This window comes from Leucopleurus acutus (assembly GCF_964270905.1).
Source record: "Leucopleurus acutus genome assembly, chromosome: X".
NCBI lineage: Eukaryota > Metazoa > Chordata > Mammalia > Artiodactyla > Delphinidae > Leucopleurus > Leucopleurus acutus.
In genome coordinates, this window is record NC_139148.1 from 116,165,914 (window position 1) to 116,185,336 (window position 19,423).

Sequence of the window (19,423 nt, forward strand, 5' to 3'; positions counted from 1 at the left end):
ATTTATTTATTTATTTTTGGCTGTATCAGGTGTTAGTTGTGGCACGAGGGCTCTTCGTTGCACCCCGCAGGCTTCTCTCTAGTTGTGGCACGCAGGCTCCAGAGTGCATGGGCTCTGTAGTTGTGGCACGCAGGCTCAGTAGTTGTGGTGCACAGCCTTAGTTGCCCCATGGCTTGTGGGATCTTAGTTCCCCAACCAGGGATCGAACCTGTGCCCCCTGGAGTGGGAGCACAGAGTCTTAACCACTGGGCTGCCAGGGAAGTCCCAGAAACTAAAAAAGTTTTTAAATACCATAAAAATGTGAAAAACTTAGAGTTAAATTTGACAAAAAATGTAAAAATACAGAACTTGTACACGGAAAAATACAGAACATTCCTGAGATAAATGACAGAAGATCTAAGTAATGGAGAGATATATGTCCATGGGTTGGAAAACAATTTTTTTTTTTTTTTTTGCGATACATGGGCCTCTCACTCTTGTGGCCTCTCCCGTTGCGGAGCACAGGCTCCGGACGCGCAGGCTCAGCGGCCATGGCTCACGGGCCCAGCCTCTCCGCACGGCATGTGGGATCTTCCTGGACCGGGGCTCGAACCCGTGTCCCCTGCATCGGCAGGCGGACTCTCAACCACTGTGCCACCAGGGAAGCCCGGAAAACAATATGTTTAAGATATCAATTCTCCCTAAATTGATCTATAGATTCAAAGTCTCAGGAAAAATTTTATTATGTAAAAAGTAACTGATTCTAAAACTCATATGGAAATGCAAAGGACACACAACGACTAAAACTAGTTTGAAATCAAACTAACTTGGAAGACTAATACTATTTGATTTCAAGACTTATTATAAAGCTACAGTAATTAAGACACTGTAATATTGCCATCAAGACAAAGGGATGAATGGAACAGAACATGGAATCCAGAAATAGACCCACACATGTATGGAGCCGTAAATGCAAATCAGTGGAGAAAGGATAGTCCTTTCAACAATGATACAGGAACAATTAGATATCCATCTACAAAAAAATAAATTTCTATCAATACCTCATACCATACAAAAAAATTAACTCAAAATTGTTCATAGATCTAATGGTAAAATCTAAAATTATAAAACATCTAGAAGAAGACAGGAAAAAACCTGATCAACCTTAGATTAGGCAAAGATTTCTTACCTATGACATGAAAATTATAATCCATAAAAGGAACATTAGGTACATAGGACTTCTTCAGATTAAAGTTTTTGTTCTTCAAAAAACACTATTAAGAGAATGAAAAGGCACAGGCTGGGGGGGGGGGAATGTGAGTAAATCGCATATCTTTATAAGACTTGAATACAACTCAACAATAAAAGAGTAAACAACTCAACTAAAAATGAGCAAAATATTTGAAGAGACACTACACAAAAGAAAAAATGTATATATATGGCAAGTAAGCACACAAAAAATATGTTCAACATCATTAATAATTAGGAATTGCAAACTAAAACCACAGTGAGTTACCATTTCACATCTACTAGAATGGCTAAAGTAAAAACAAACCAAAACCAAAACCAAAACAAAACAAAACCTGACAATACTAAGTGTCATTGAGTTTGAAGAACAAATTAATTTCTCATACATTGCTGATGGGAATACAGAATAGTAGAACCACTTTGGAAGACACTTTTGGTATCTTGTAAGATTCCTTCATGCAACTTTGCAGAATATAATTCCCACTCTCTTGAGATAACCACTATTCTGAACTCTATAAACATTTAGTTTTGTGTATTCTTGCCATTGATATAAAAAAGAATCATGTAAGCCTATACTGTTTTGTCACTAATCATCAGGGAAATGCAAATCAAAACCACAATGAGCTATGATTTCATGCTTGTCAGAATGGCTATCATCAGAAAGAACACAAATAAATGTTGGCAAGGATGTGGAGAAAAGGGAACCCTTATACACCCTTGGTGGAAATGTAAATTGGTGCAGCCACTGTGGAAAACAGAGTGGAGGTTTCTCAAAAAACTAAAAATAGAACTACCATATGACCTAGCAATTCCACTCCTGGGTATATAACTGAAAAAAATGAAAACACTAATTCTAAAAGATACATGCACTCTAATGTTCATAGCAACATTGTTTACAATTGCCAAGTATGCAAACAACCTAAGTGTCCATCAACAGATGAATGGATTTAGAAGATGTGGTAGATATACAATGGAATACAACTGAGCCATAAAAAAGAATGAAATTTTGCCATTTGAAGCAACACGGATGGACTTGGCAGGTATCATGCTAGGTGAAATGAGTCAGACAGAGAAAGACAAACACTATATGATGTCACTCATATGGGAATGGAAAAAATACAACCAACTGGTGACTATAACAAAAAAGAAGCAGACTCGCAGATATGGAGAACAAACTAGTTGCTACCAGTAGAGAGAGGGAAGGGGGAAGGGCAATATGGGGGTACAAGCTATTAGGTATGAAATCACCTACAAGAATATACTGTACAACACAGGGAATATAGCCAATATTTTATAACAACGAGAAATGGAGTACAACCAATAAAAATTGTGAATCACTATATTATACACCTATAACTTATATAATACTATACTTCAGTGAAAAAATAAAATATGGTAATAGAAATAATTTGATATTAAACAGAAAAAAAGATTCAGTGTCTTGAGCTCTGCCCCTGGCTCCTGCCCTTCCCCACGGCCCACCCAAAAAACTCTTGGTCCCGCCCCTCTGACTCGACCCACTAACTCCTCAAGAACCATTAGCTCCGTCCCCTCCTCCTGCACGGCGCCCCTCCCCCGTCCTCCCTGGAGCGAGGTACTCCCCCCTTGTTGCACCTGCGCCCTAGCAAATGCCAGGCCATGTGGGCGGAGCGCCACTGCGACCGGAACTGCCTGTGGCCCCGCCCACCCCGGGACCAGGCCCGCCTCCGCACACACGCACTTCCCGCCACGCCTCCTCGCCCACCTCTGCGTAGCCTCGCTGAACGCAGCGAAGCGAGCGAGGCGCGATGGACGGCCGAGTGCAGCTGATCAAGGCCCTCCTGGCCCTGCCCATTCGGCCCCAGACGCGTCGGTGGAGAAACCCGATCCCCTTCCCCGAGACGTTTGACGGCGACACCGACCGGCTCCCGGAGTTTATCGTGCAGACGGGTGCCTACATGCTAGTGGACGAGACCCTGTTCACCAACGATGCCCTGAAGGTGACGTTCCTCATCACCCGGCTGACCGGGCCCGCCCTGCAGTGGGTGATCCCCTACATCAGGAAGCAGAGCCCCCTCCTCAACGATTACCGGGGCTTCCTGGCCGAGATGAAGCGGGTCTTTGGATGGGTGGAGGACGAGGACTTCTAGGCCGGGAGCCCCTCGGGCCTGGGGGCGGGTGCCCGGGGGAGGGTCCGCCGCGCCAGTCGCTGCCGCCCAGATCGCCACAGGCGGCGTCCTCCCGCCGCGCCTCCCCCCTCCCTCGCCTTCGGGTCGCCGTGATCTCCCCCGCGCTCGTGTCCCCTCCCGCGTAGTGCTTGCCTTTGTTCCAGGAATAGCGCTCCAGTTTCCCGCTGCTGCCGCCGCCGGGCCTGGCTCTGGAGCGGCCGTAGCCCTCTCGGGCCAGCCCGGCCCCTCCCCTGCAGACTTGGACTCGGTCGTGCGCTCCAGCTGCAAGCCGGGCTCCTGTTACACACCGGACAGACCACCCTCAGCCCGGCCGCTGCCAACCGCCCGCCCTCTGCCAGACTCCCAGGCCCGCACACAGGTGCCCAGAGATCTGCGCTGCCGCCGCCACCGCCACCGCCACCGCCACCGCCATCCACCGCGTCCCGCCGACGGCCTGCAGCCTTCAGCGGTCTGGACTCGCCCGGGAGGTGTCTGAGCTGAGCACAGCCTCTGGACAATGCTTCCAACAGCTCGCCACCGCCCTGGAGGGGCTGGCCAGCCTTTCACCTTCGGCGGGACCCAGTCCCTCCCTCCTCCCAGAGACATCTTCTGCTCCTGCCAGGTGGCCGCTAGGTCCCAGGGGTGCCTGGCAGCCAAATCGAGTCACTCATTGTCTCCTGTGGACCTGTTCGTTTCGCCCAGAATCCAGTTCTCTTCTGAATGTGCAGCTGTCTCTCTGATGTGTGCCTTTTGTTCCACACAGTAACCCCTGCACTCTGCCCAGCTCTTCTACACTACCTGGACAAACGTCTTTTCCTTGTTTTCAATAAATGTCAGGCGCTGTTCAAAAAGAAATTGAGTCTCAATGAATATGGCGCCTCTCCCTCCCTGGTCCGGTGTGTGGGGTCCATGACTTGCTCAGGAGGTATGTCCCCTGCCGTGCTGTGGCTGATGTTGAGTCTCGCATTATCCCACAGAAAAGATCGCCCTGTGGTGGTCCTGGTGATGGAGACCCCACTGGTGATCATTCAGTCCCGGATGCTGACTCTTCCAAACCAGTCAGTTCCGTGCCCCTTCGGAAATGGATCTTGATCTGATTTTGGCCAAGGCGATGTTAAGGAGAAATTAGCTAGGAGGCTTTGGGGAAAGAGTTCCTTGCTTCCAAAAAGCCGCTTGAAAGCACAATACCTGAGTTCTACAAATCATGAATCCTGCACATTTGTTGGTGAACACCTGTCAAAGTTCTATTTAATCCATTTTTCAGAGAACCAGCACAATGACAGGTGGTTCAGAAAAAGCATTTGCATTTATGGAGCCTTGATTGTTAAGTGGAGAAGGGAGTGCAGAGCTGCTCTTGTTAATCTAGGTAGAAAGCAGGTTGAGAGCCTGCAGGACAATGAAACTATAACTTTCTTCAATGGGCAGAAAAGCAAAAACTGTTGCTCCTTACCGTTCCTCTTCATGCCAACCCGTTGAATCACCCGTGCTGCTACTTCATCTATGGCTGGGAAAGTTAAGTTTCCTAGTAGAGTCAGATTTAAAAAATGGACTTATAGGATGACAGTTGACTCTGCCTCATTTCTAATTTGGGTGATTTTTCCAGAACAGGGCAAAGAAGAATCAATCACTACAGTGGTTTTTCACTTCATTGACTCTCTCTCTTCATTTGAACAGGTAAACTTGTGCACTGGTTTGTAGGGCTGTACGTGGAGCTGGAGGTACATTACCCTCATTTTGTATCAGAATGTTTTTATTACCAGATATAGTGGAAATATCATTAACTTGCATTTCGTATGTAACAGGTCAGAGTCTTAAAGTCAGAGGCAAAATCTGAATTGCTTAATGAAATGGAGTTTTTTTGATTCACAGGTTCTTAAAATAATTGAAAGCAGGCTAGTTATGAGGTTCCAATTCAAGGTCCTGGCAGTCAGCCTTCCTGGGTGGGTATGAAAGACGATTGTGTTAAGTATATTCACTGTTTGGTTTTAAACATAGATTCTCCTGAAGTGGTTTGAGAAGTGCTTGGAAGCAGTTTACTTTATGGAGTAGATCCAGCGTGTTCCCTACAATCTGTCCAGTCAAAACCTGCCTCTCGAGGGAGGTAGAATGGGCTGTGAAGACTGGGCATCCTTTTTTTTTTTTTAACATCTTTATTGGAGTATTATTGCTTTACAATGATGTGTTAGTTTCTGCTTTATAACAAAGTGAATCAGCTATACGTATACATATATCCCCATATCCCCTCCCTCTTGTGTCTCCCTCCCTCCCACCCTCCCTATCCTACCCCTCTAGGTGGTCACAAAGCAAGGAGCTGATCTCCCTGTGCTATGTGGCTGCTTCCCACTAGCTATCGATTTTACGTTTGGTAGTGTATATATGTCCATGCCACTCTCTCACTTTGTCCCAGCTTACCCTTCCCCCTCCCCGTGTCCTCAAGTCCTTTGAACAGTGTTAGTTACCCCCTACCCCCCTCAACAAAAATGCCCCTGCCGTTTTCTTCCTCCTGCCCGAATGGCTCTGTTAAGGATTGTTCCTTGGTCTACACTAGTTGTATCATCCCAAGTCCTTTTTCGTGATACAAATGTCTTGGGGAGAGGCAGTATTTTGTAAGAATTAATCATGAACATCTTCGCAAGTTCCCATACTGATACAAGGGAATGGCATTTTTAAGGGAGAAGGGAGGGTTTTTTTCTCATAACTTTATAATCGCCCCCTTTGCAGTCATCATTCTTAGTTTGTTTCCCTCACCACATTCTAGCAGTCTCTTGAATACTCAACCAAGAAGCCTTACCTCAGAAGGGGAGAGAAATATAAAGATGGACAAAAGGGAAGGTGACTATAAGAGGGACAAGAGAAATGCAATTAACCTTTTTTTGTTTGTACTTGGGGCCGATAATAACTTGAAACTTATAATTAAGGTAACACACAAGTTTTGTGACACTGAAATCTACAAATATTTAATATGGGAACAAAGTGGCGTTTGGGTGGTTTAGTGTCCCAGGGGACACTCAGGTCTCAGGGAAATCCTTGTAGAATGTACTGGTGAAATACCTTATTCTTCCCTTAACCCCAGTGGCCTATGTGTACCCTATAAACAAAGGCAGCCGTAGGGGGGAGATGGAGTAGGGAAGGGGATTCCAAATGTACCCTTTGTGAATGTCTCTGATCTGTCTACCAGAAACTTGGAGGGAGCCAGAGAAGCAGGATGAGAGAGTGGGTACCAGGAATCCTGGGTGCACCAAAGCTTCCTCCAGTAACCTTTGCACGGATGCCCTGCTTGTGTCTACAGGTGTTGACATATCGCTTTGGCTTCCATCATGCAGGTACTGTGACTACTTCAGTTTATATCAAGCAGTTCTGAGCAGTAATGAGTCTACGATGAAACATAGGACACCTAATGAGACCGGGTACGGAAAGGACAAAGGTCAGTCAAAACACACACTCAGTGAAATAAAATGAAAAAGTAAAATGAAAGCCCATGATGATGTCAGACTATTTAGTGGCATGGGGAGGTGGCATGCCTGAACAGGAAGGAATAAAAGCAGTCTACCAGTTAACATATAGTGAGGACAGTCAAGATCCCTGTCTACCTTCCCACCACAGCAGCTAGTCACAGACCACGGACTGAAGGTACCTGGACTTTGTGTTTATGTTTGTGTATGGAGGAAATCCCTGACATCATGATAAGGGAGCTCGTGGCCCAGAGAAGCCTGTCTGGCTGGATTCAGCGGCCGCTGGCCTGGACCACAGCTCCTAACCTTCCCAGTGCTTTGCTCCTTTTGGTTCCCTTGGGAGTTGCACCACCATCCCCTCCTCGCCTTCCCTCTTTAGCCCTCTGATGGCAGAGGCCCCGCCATCAGGTGCCTCAAGTGCCCTGCTGATCCCATTTTCCTATCCCTGCTGTTGCTGTTTCTTTAAGTCTTATGGCAACTAAGAGCATATTGTCACATGATCAGAGGGGGAACTTTTAGAATTTTAGAACCTTGTGGGACCTACGGATATAGTAAGCCTGAATTTGGGCCTTGAGCCAAAGACTGCAGCCGTACCTGTTGTGCAAGCTGAGTGGAGGACTGCATACTTCCATTCGTTAGAAGCAAGCACATTCTTTGTAAGGTCATTAGGCTAGAGTCCTAAAATGAATGTATAGATCAAAGTCCGTATAACACTAACTATTTTGACCTGTCAAAATCTCACCCCAGAAAGATTTTCAAGTTACACTCTCACTAGTAGTGTGAGGGAATATCTCTTTGCCCTGGTCATTATTAAATTTTAAATTTTCAATCAAGATACAATACGCCAACGATAAATACTTTTTCCCTCAATAAAATGTTCTCTTTCGTCCTGCTTCACCTCTGTCACCAAAACGATGAGGCTTTTAGAATATATGTACTTTCTGCCTCTCCTCTCTTCTACCCTACCATAATCAAGACATTTGGAACCCTTCTATTTCCACTTTCACACCTCACTCTCATCCCCAAGTGATGAGGTTGGTGGAGATAGGTGACATCTGAAAGTATGAAAATAATATAGCTAGGATTTTTATCATTTTTAGGTCTCTATAAGGAGCAATATTTAACTTGTAATATGAAAGCCGATCAATCACATTTCAGATATTGGATGTTAAAAGACATTCTAGCGAGGAAGACAATGGTGAAGTTGAATTGAGACCTTTCCAAAATCCAGGGAGGTCTACAACAATGAGGGGTTCCCATCTTCCCAAAAGAAGAAATACAAGTATGTTCAAGTAATGAGTTAGCAAAATTGCCAAGTAGAATATTGAATAAAAAAGGAAGAATACCTGCCATGAGATGTTGAGAGAAAATAAAAAGATAGAACATCAAACAAAACTGCAGATATAACTACCCACAAATGTGGAACCCACAGTTATATCCACCAAGAAATCTTAAGCAGAGGATTTAGTCTAAAGTGGTTCTGGGGACCTCCCTGATGGTCCAGTGGCTAAGACTCCACGCTCCCAATGCAGGTGGCCGAGGTTCAATCCCTGGTCAGGGAACTAGACACCGCAGGGTGCAACTAAGGGTTCGCATGCTGCAGCTAAAGATCCCGCGTGCTGCAACTAAGACCTGGCAGAGCCAAATAAATGAATATTTTAAAAAATAAAGTGGTTCTGGACTGGTCGTTTAGAAAATATAGGGTTAAAGGATATGAACATTCAAATTGACTTTCAATTTGGAGGATTGTGTATAATCCTCCCAATGGCTCCACTACTCCAGTTTGTTCTACCTTCATGGAATCACACAGAGACAGCCTATCTTGGAAGCCAAAGTTGGGTAACATCTTGACTATACCCACCATTCTCAGCTCTTTCCTGTACTATCATTACTTGAATGGGACTATCACCTTGGCTGCATCCAGAGTCCTTCTCTCCTCAACCATCCAGTTATCTCCCAAATGAGTTGAATGGATATTCTGCCTGAACGTCCAGTTTTAACAGGTCACTAGATAGCTAAGTGCATTGAGTAGGACACTCCTGGGAAATCCTGGGACCTCAGACCACCACGGGTCATTTAAGTCCATTATTTGATGAATCAATATCCACACAATTTATGTAATCAAGGCCATAAAGGTGAGGAGAAAAGAACTTGCTGTGTAAGGCAGCCATAACATCAGGGCCAGCCCTGTCCACTCTGCCTAAAATAAAACATGTTAATATCTAATATTAAAAGTGATGAAGGGGACTTCCCTGGTAGTACAGTGGTTAAGGATCCGCCTGCCAATGCAGGGGACACGGGTTCAAGCCCTGGTCCGGGAAGAACCCATATGCCGCGGAGCAACTAAGCCCCTGCGCCACAACTACTGAGCCTGTGCTCTAGAGCCCACAAGCCACAAATACTGAGCCCGCGTGCCACAACTACTGAAGCCCACGCGCCTAGAGCCCTTGCTCTGCAACAAGAGAAGCCACCGCATTGAGAAGCCCGCGCACCGCAATGAGGAGTAGCCCCCACTCGCTGCAACTAGACGAAGCCTGCGCACAGCAATGAAGACCCAGCGCAGCCAAAAATAAATAAATAAAATAAATAAATTTATTTTAAAAATGTGATGAAGACTTATGTGTATTGAGTTCCTAGTATGTACCAAGAAATGTTAGATGTGCCTCATTCACATGACCTTATTTCATCATCGTCTTAGATGAGGTCCATGTTTCTGCCTACTCCTTTGGAATGGTACAGATAGAGAAGCATATATCTGCAAACAAAAGAATATACTCCAGGTATTTTAAGCAGGTATATTTAAGCACTTAGTGCAAGTAACTGTAGGAAGGGCTGGAGGGGCAGGCTGTAGCTGTCACTTTATTTTTCATGGTATTACGAGTATTAAAACTAATGCCCATTGAAGCAGATGCTGTTAATGCTCTGTTTTTACCCCTCTAGAACTCTCGACCATTTTCATGCACCTCTGCTTCCCTGTGCTTTTGCTCACAATAGCCAGAATCTGTGGCTCCTTCTCACAGGGCTGCCTACAGGCTACCAGAACCCCCTTTGTAAGCATGAAGAGCCAGTATCTCATAATTTAAGCCATAGCTAATGATTGATGGAAACGTAGGTATAAATACCTCAGCTGTCTTGCTCCTGATTAGGAGAACTCTGAGGTGTGACCTGCATTGCCTCCAGAGTTCCCCTATTAGATTGTGCCAAAGTGATCCTCTATGAGACTTTGGTTGATAACAAAATATTGCTTGGCTTTCTTCACTTCCCCCCAAGTCCACTTCCTCACTCTCCTGTCTGTATATTTTTTGGACCACTTCTTGATATATATGACTTTTACATGAGTCCTTGGTCAAAGTCCGCTTATAGGGAACCTAATCTAAAGGCACTGCCAAGTTGTTTTCCAAAATATTTCTTAATTTACGCTCTTACCTTCAGTGTATGTGTTCCCATTTCCTCACTAGTACTTGGTACTGTCAGAGTCTAAGTTTTTGTCAATTATATTGTTCTAATTTCCTTGTATTGGTTAACTTTCTATATTGTTAATATGCATGTTAACTTTTCAGAGCAACCACTAAAAGTATGGAAATAGAGAATATAACTTCTTAACTAGTAGAAGAAAGTAATTAAAGAATGCAAGGAACTTAGAACCTTTTAATTACAAATAATCACCTCCCAGGGTAAATACTCTTCATACTGTCATTACTTTAGCTTCATTCATTTTTGATTTTTTTTATTTTAAAATTAAATATTTGTTCTATTGTTTGTTTAGATTTAGCCACATACTTATCCTTTTCTTTTTGCACCTGGCCAACAATTTATAAGACTATGATTAATTGTAAGAAACACCCTTATATTAGAAATATTACAATATGAAAATTTTGAGTCATAGTGTTGAAAACAATATTATTCCATGGTCTTTTAGCTTCCATTTTTTACTGTTAATAAATCAGCTGTCAGTCTAATTTTGTGTTTCTTCTTTGGTTGTTTTAAAGATCTTCTCTTTGTATTTGATGTTCAGCAGCTTCTCTACTATTTAATCTAAAAATGCATTACTTTTCTTTTTCTTTCATTATATTTAAGAAATGAGATATAAATTAGATCCAGTAAAGGACAAAAATCTTAAGCATAGGTCTAGATGAACTTTTACATATGTATACATCAGTGTAACCACCACCCAGATCAATGTATAGAATATATCCAGCATTCAAAAAGGTGCTTTCATGCTCCCTTTCAGGCAGTAGTGTAAAGACTCTTCTGACCTCTGTCACCATGGATAAATTTCACCTGTTTTTGAACCCCTCATAAATGAAATCATATTGTAGGTACTCTGTGTGTCTGTGAGATTCATCTATGTTGTGTTTCAAGTTTCATTCTTATTTATCAAAGTGTAGGCTGATGGGTCTGAAATCTCATTGTGTTTTTACTTTGCATATCTATTATTACTAATGATATTGAGTACTTCTTCATATGTTTACTGACCACTTTGCTATCCTCTTTTATAAAATGCCCATTCAAAAACTTCACCCAGTTTTAAAATTTGGTTTATCTATCTTCTTATTGCCTGGTGGCAGTTCTTTATATATTCTTGATATTAATGTCCTCCAGCCAAAGACCACGAGGAACACATCTGTAATTGGACAAATTGGGTTTGTTGTTCATTGCAGCAAAGGAGAACACAAATCCTGGAGAACCATGGGGTATCTCAGTAAGCAGGTGTTAGAAAAGACTTTGTAAGATATTTGGGCTTTGGTTGGGTAATTTGGGGAGGGTTTAAGGAAGTGAAGCTTTGCTCTGGATTGGATGCTGTCATAAAGTGGGGGGAATTGTGTGATTGGGTGTCTTAATAAATATTATCTATAGGGCGGGCAGACTTATAATTAATGCCTTTTTGTGTCCTGTTTCAGAAACCTTTGCGAAACCTAATATCATAAAGATATTCTCCTTTGTTTTCCTCTAAAACTTTAATTGTTTTAGCTTTCAAATTTAAGTCTATAATCTATACTGAATTAATTTTTATGTATGCTGGGACGTAGGGGCCGATGTTCATTTTTTTCATTGTGGATATCTAATTGACCCAATAATATTTATTTAAAAGACCATTCTTTCCCCTACTGAACTGAGATGGTGTCTTTGTCATAAATCAGGTGACCATATACGTGTGAATTTCTTTCTGGATTGTTTATTGTATTCCATTTATTTATCTGTCTATCCTTGCACTAATACCGTATGCTCTATTTTTTTTTTGACAACATGCCTTGATGTCCCATACTGTAAGTCATTCAGCTTTGTACTTCTTCTTCAATAGTGACTTGGCTATTCTAGATTCTTTGCCTTTTCATATAAATTTTAGAGTCACTTATCAATTTTTCTTATGGTTAATAATTTTCATATCCTGTTTAAGAATAACCCAAGATCATGAAGATATCCTCCTGTATTTTCTTCTAAAGTCTGCTTGATTTTGATTGGAATTGCATTGAATCTAAAAATAAATTTGGGGAGAATATATATTATAACAATTTTAAGTCTTTCAATTCAGTAACATCTTATAGCCTTCCATTTATTTTATTTAACTTAGCTCAGTCATATTTTGGATTTTCCAGTGTTGAAGTATTGCAAATATTTCATTCTCAGGCATTGGATAATTTATAACACTATCATAAATGGCATTATTTTTGTTAAATACTGTTCTCACTAGTTCATTGTTAGTAAACAGGAATACAGTTAATTTTTTATAACAGCTTTATTGAGATATAATCCACACTCTATAATATCACTTATTTTATTTAAAGATTTATTTATTTATTCATTTTATATTTTATTTTGGCTGCGTTTGGTCTTCGTTGCTGTGAGCGGGCTTTCTCTAGTTGTGGTGAGGGGGGGCTACTCTTCACTGTGGTGCACTGGCTTCTCACTGCGGTGGCTTCTCTTGTTGAGGAGCACGGGCTCTAGGTGCACGGGCTTCAGTAGTTGTGGCACGTGGGCTCAGTAGATGTGGCTCGCGGGCTCTAGAGTGCAGGCTCAGTATTTGTGGTGCATGGGCTTAGTTGCTCCGCGGCATGTGGGATCTTCCCGGACCAGGACTTGAACCCCTGTCCCCTGCATTGGCAGGCGGATTCTTAACCACTGCACCGTCAGAGAAGTCCAATATCACTATTTTAGATTACTATACAAGTGAGTAGTTTTTACTGTATTCACAGAGTTGTACAACCATTACCACTACCTAATTTTAGAATATTTCCATCACCCCAGAAAGAATCCCTCTGCCTCCCCATTATTCCCTCTCCCAAGCTGCAGCAACTACTAATCAACTAACTCTCTGCATCTATATATTTGCCTATTCTGAACATTTCATATGAATAGAATCATACAATATGTGGTCTTTTGTGCTAGCTTCTTTCACTTAAGCCCTATGTTTTCTAGGTTCATCCATGTGGTAGCATGTATCAGTCCTTCATTCCTTTTTATGGTTGAATAATATTCCATTATACGGATATACCTTATTTGGTTATTCATTCATCACTTGCTGAACTTTTGAGTTGTCTCCACTTTTGAGCAATTATGAATAGTGCTATTATAAATATTCATGTACAAGTTTTTGTGAGGATGTATATTTTCAATTCTCTTGAGTACATACCTAGGAGTGGAATTGCTTGTTTGGTTGTATGGTAACTCTATGCTTAACTTTCTGAGGAACTGCCAGACTGTTTTCCACAGTAGCTGCACCATTTTACTAGCAATATATGAGGACTCATTTCTCCACACTCTCACCAATGCTTGTTATTGTCTGCTTTTAATTTTTATACATCATTCATGTATTCAGCAAAATTACTAACTTTATTATTTCTAATTGTTTGTTATTATTTCTAATTGTTTGATTCGTTGGGATTTTCTATGTCCACAGTCAGATCTTCAAATAATGGCTTTTATTTCATTTACAATCTTAATACCCTTTATTTCCTTTTATTGGCTAGTTATGCTGGCTAAGACCTCCAAGACATTGTGAACAAAAATGGTGAGAGTGGATAATTCTGTCTAGTCTGTGACCTCGAAGGAAAGCATTTGATATTTAACCATTAAATATTATCTTAGTTGTAGTTTTTTTCCAGATATACTTTATAATTTTAATGAACTTACTGTCAAATAATTCTGAAAAAATTATATATACATAGTGTTATATATGTATATGTACATAATGATGCATATGATTCAGAAAATACACATTGTCCATATTTTACAGGTAGATACATAGATAGGGAAAGAGAGAAATAGCAAATGGGATAAAGAGACATGGGAGTTACTTGAACTATTCTTGAAACTTTTCTGAAATTTAAAATGACGATCTACATTTTTAAAAGAGGACAAAAGGAAATGTATATACGTGAGTGTATGCATTTTCCTACTGATGATGCTTACGTTGTTTCCAATTTTCAGGGACTGCAAACGGGGCTGCTGCATACAGTCCAATAGTTTATTCACTTCTGAAGTGCTTGCCAGACTGTGCACACGTGAGACTGCTTTCACCACAAGGGGGCACCTTTTATTAATGCAGGCAAAGGTGTTAACACAGCTTAGCAGAGGTCCTAATCGTACGCACATTCTTTTCAAAAAGCTGTGGTCAACATCCTTATTGCAATTGCTTGTTTGTAGGGTATGTATGTCAAATTTTATAGGTCATTGCCACTTTCATCTCCAACTTTGTTGTACACTGTCAGAAGCAGTATATGAGAATTCTCATTCCCCCATATCCCTTCAACACTTGATATTGTCATTATTTTTTTACTATTACCAGTATGATAGTTTTGAAATAGAATCCAATTTTTGTTCTATTTAAAATCTCTCTGATTACTAATGTGATTGTGCATCTCTTTCCATGTTCCTCACTTGGAATGAATTGTTCACATATCTCCTGGATATCTTCCATCTGTCCTTCTGTAATGACTCTCCTCCACCCTACTCTGTCCCCAGGAGGCTGACCTTCATGGACTGCATAAATGGCTCCCTTGCCTTCTAGATTCTGGTTGAGTTTGGCCAATGGGAAGGCTCCATCTCAACCAGATTGAAAGGTGGCTGTGGCTGAGTTCCTCGGCCAAAGGCCACAAATTCTATCCAGGGATTCTCTTCTATAGCCACTGTGTTCCAGTAACCATTCCCTGCCCTTCATGTTTGGGGGGAGGTAATGGTTCCTCACTATTGATAGCCTCAGGGTATTTCAAAATCCCTTGTTGGTGTCAGTATTAGTCCGCTATTGCTACAATAATGCTGTATAAGAAATCTCCCCAAAACTTATGACAGTCACCTGTTCTTCTTGCTCATGTGCTATGAACTGTTTGGGACTATTCTGCTTCAGGATGCAGTTAGGGTGGGCTTGGCTCTGGGATGCAAATTGCATTCAGATCTGCTCCACGTGAATTACTGTGTAGCCCAAACAGAAGGATCAGCAGCTACCTGGGGCAAGCTCTTCTCAAGGCAATCACAGGAGTGCAAGAAGACTAGCAAAACCGCACAAGCATGTTGAAACCCTCTAGGTACTTCATGTCTGCTCATATCTCACTGATAAAAGCAAATGTATGACCAAGCCTAGATTCAGAGGAACAGGTGTGTACACTCCATCCCAAAGGTGGCGGGGGGTGGGGGAGTGAGGGGTGAATATTTGCACAACAGTTATCCAATGTGTTACAATTTCTTTTCACCACACCGAAACCCTTCTACACAGTCTCTTCATTTAATTCTCCCTCATTACTGCATTTGTGTGTAGCATCTGTTTCTTGTCGGAGCGCTGATTAAGACTATATCATTCTCACAAATTTCTATACATTTTCCAGTTTTCAGGAACACACATTAAGCTCCCCATTTTAGTGCCGCTTTTTTTCTTTCCTTTTTTGTGGGGGACCCCGCAAAAGTCCCTACTCCATCTATGGCATCAACCCTTTCCCACCTCTTGTGACCCATACTAACAACCTAGTTTGTATATTTCTATATTTTTCTTCATACCTAGCTAATCTTGTGTGTGTATTCATATGTAAGCTTTTGGGGGTTAATATCTATTTAACAAAAAAAGGGGCACATTATGCAGTTTTCCGCATATTATATTTCAAAACCTTGCAACAAGCTCTCCAAATCAGCTGGCATAAATTTATCTTATTCCTTTTAAGTGCTGAATTATGTTCCATTGTACTGATTCTATTCCCCCCTTGATGAGTGAAGTGGATGATGTAATGCACTGCCCAGATCCCACCTTTAGGATTGAGGCACTCATTCCCCCAGCTTTTAGGAGTATAGGCTGCTGAGAGTCACAGCTGAATCACCCTCCAGGAATTGCTATGGGTTGGAGGGAGCTGCCCCGCCCAGGGGTACACTACTTCCTCCAGGTAAGACCACATCCAATGACTAGTCGGTGTGGAGGCACAAAGGCCTGGCCTCATCTCCTCCATTCATAATTTTTCTGAGTGGCCATCCTAGCTTTAGATATCCCTGTAGGATCAGCTGAGGCCTCTTTTGCAACTGCATAGCTCTTCCAATTCTCCCTTTACTCAAACCTGCTTCCCTCACTCTCTTACAAGTGTTTATGAGATCTGTTTCTCAGGGAGCTTACAAGTATATTTGGTTCTAGAAGTGGTCCTAAGATGCAGATTATGACATAGGATTTTAGAGCGCAGTAACCTGCCAGCTGGCTAGAAATGGGGACTACATCACTGGTGGTAAGTGACATACTGATAACCCCTGTGATGTGGTCGTGGTGCAATTGTCAAAACTTTGGCTAGTGGTAAATTGAGATTGGACACCACTGGAAGGAAATTTCATGGAAGGTGAAATATCTCCGGAGTTTGAGTGGTCCTGAGTAAGTAGTAATTATAAAGATTGTGAAAACAGATGATTGTTACACAAGGCTATTGATGAACTGCAAAAAGAAAATGAAAGGCTAAGGATGATTAAACACCAATTTAGCATAAAGTCGAAAACCAAAGGACCTAGAAGCAGAAGGGAGAGAAGTCGAAGGACTGGACTGTGAGCTTCAGTCCTCTTTGTCCTGCAGTCATGGTCCAATTTTGCTTTCTACCATATAATAAGCCAACCCATGCATGAACTAAGCTCGGCATTTTCCCACCTCTTTCATGTAGTCTGGAAAAATAACCCTAATTAAAAATGAGGCAGGGTTTATTCCATGGCCTTTTAACATCACACCAGAGTACTGCCCTATAAGCCCTCTGAGGATCATCTGACTATCAGGATATTTAACTTTCCCAGCCATAGATGAAGTAGCAGCACGGGTGATTCAACGGGTTGGCATGAAGAGGAACGGTAAGGAGCAACAGTTTTTGCTTTTCTGCCCATTGAAGAAAGTTATAGTTTCATTGTCCTGCAGGCTCTCAACCTGCTTTCTACCTAGATTAACAAGAGCAGCTCTGCACTCCCTTCTCCACTTAACAATCAAGGCTCCATAAATGCAAATGCTTTTTCTGAACCACCTGTCATTGTGCTGGTTCTCTGAAAAATGGATTAAATAGAACTTTGACAGGTGTTCACCAACAAATGTGCAGGATTCATGATTTGTAGAACTCAGGTATTGTGCTTTCAAGCGGCTTTTTGGAAGCAAGGAACTCTTTCCCCAAAGCCTCCTAGCTAATTTCTCCTTAACATCGCCTTGGCCAAAATCAGATCAAGATCCATTTCCGAAGGGGCACGGAACTGACTGGTTTGGAAGAGTCAGCATCCGGGACTGAATGATCACCAGTGGGGTCTCCATCACCAGGACCACCACAGGGCGATCTTTTCTGTGGGATAATGCGAGACTCAACATCAGCCACAGCACGGCAGGGGACATACCTCCTGAGCAAGTCATGGACCCCACACACGGGGCCAGGGAGGGAGAGGCGCCATATTCATTGAGACTCAATTTCTTTTTGAACAGCGCCTGACATTTATTGAAAACAAGGAAAAGACGTTTGTCCAGGTAGTGTAGAAGAGCTGGGCAGAGTGCAGGGGTTACTGTGTGGAACAAAAGGCACACATCAGAGAGACAGCTGCACATTCAGAAGAGAACTGGATTCTGGGCGAAACGAACAGGTCCACAGGAGACAATGAGTGACTCGATTTGGCTGCCAGGCACCCCTGGGACCTGGCGGCCACCTGGCAGGAGCAGAAGATGCCTCTGGGAGGAGGGAGGGACTGGGTCCCGCCGAAGGTGAAAGGCTGGCCAGCCCCTCCAGGGCGGTGGCGAGCTGTTGGAAGCATTGTCCAGAGGCTGTGCTCAGCTCAGACACCTCCCGGGCGAGTCCAGACCGCTGAAGGCTGCAGGCTGTCGGTGGGATGCGGTGGATGGCGGTGGCGGTGGCGGTGGCGGCGGCAGCGCAGATCTCTGGGCACCTGTGTGCGGGCCTGGGAGTCTGGCAGAGGGCGGGCGGTTGGCAGCGGCCGGGCTGAGGGTGGTCTGTCCGGTGTGTAACAGGAGCCCGGCTTGCAGCTGGAGCGCACGACCGAGTCCAAGTCTGCAGGGGAGGGGCCGGGCTGGCCCGAGAGGGCTACGGCCGCTCCAGAGCCAGGCCCGGCGGCGGCAGCAGCGGGAACCTGGAGCGCTATTCCTGGAACAAAGGCAAGCACTACGCGGGAGGGGACACGAGCGCGGGGGAGATCACGGCGACCCGAAGGCGAGGGAGGGGGGAGGCGCGGCGGGAGGACGCCGCCTGTGGCGATCTGGGCGGCGGCGACTGGTGCGGCGGACCCTCCCCCGGGCACCCGCCCCCAGGCCCGAGGGGCTCCCGGCCTAGAAGTCCTCGTCCTCCACCCATCCAAAGACCCGCTTCATCTCGGCCAGGAAGCCCCGGTAATCGTTGAGGAGGGGGCTCTGCTTCCTGATGTAGGGGATCACCCACTGCAGGGCGGGCCCGGTCAGCCGGGTGATGAGGAACGTCACCTTCAGGGCATCGTTGGTGAACAGGGTCTCGTCCACTAGCATGTAGGCACCCGTCTGCACGATAAACTCCGGGAGCCGGTCGGTGTCGCCGTCAAACGTCTCGGGGAAGGGGATCGGGTTTCTCCACCGACGCGTCTGGGGCCGAATGGGCAGGGCCAGGAGGGCCTTGATCAGCTGCACTCGGCCGTCCATCGCGCCTTGCTCGCTTCGCAGGTATCCCCAGGGCTCAGCAGAGTCTGCGAGGAGGCGTGGCGGGAAGTGCGTGTGTGCGGAGGTGGACCCGAGCCCGGGGTGGGCGGGACCATGGGCGGTACCTGACGCTGCACGGCTCCGCCCACAGAGCCTTTGGTTGCTAGAGCGCAAGCGTGACGCTGCGGCCGAGTTGGGCGGGGTGGGAGTAGGGGAAAGAGGCGGGGTTAACGCCCGCTCCTGGAGGGTCAGAATCTGAGGGGCGGGGCCGAGGTTTCCTGAGGCGGAATACGGGAGTCTTAAGTGGTCTAGGCTCCGCCGACGAGGCGGGTGGTCCGCAGTGCGCAGGCGCATCATGGGGTGGGGCGGGCACGCTAAGTTCGGAGAGGACCAGGGCCCCGCCCCGCGAAGTGGAAAGGGGCGTGGCCAAAGGGCGCTTGAAGGGGCGGGGCGTAAATGAAGGGGCGGGGCCTAGGTTTCCCAAGGCGGGCCGCAGGCCA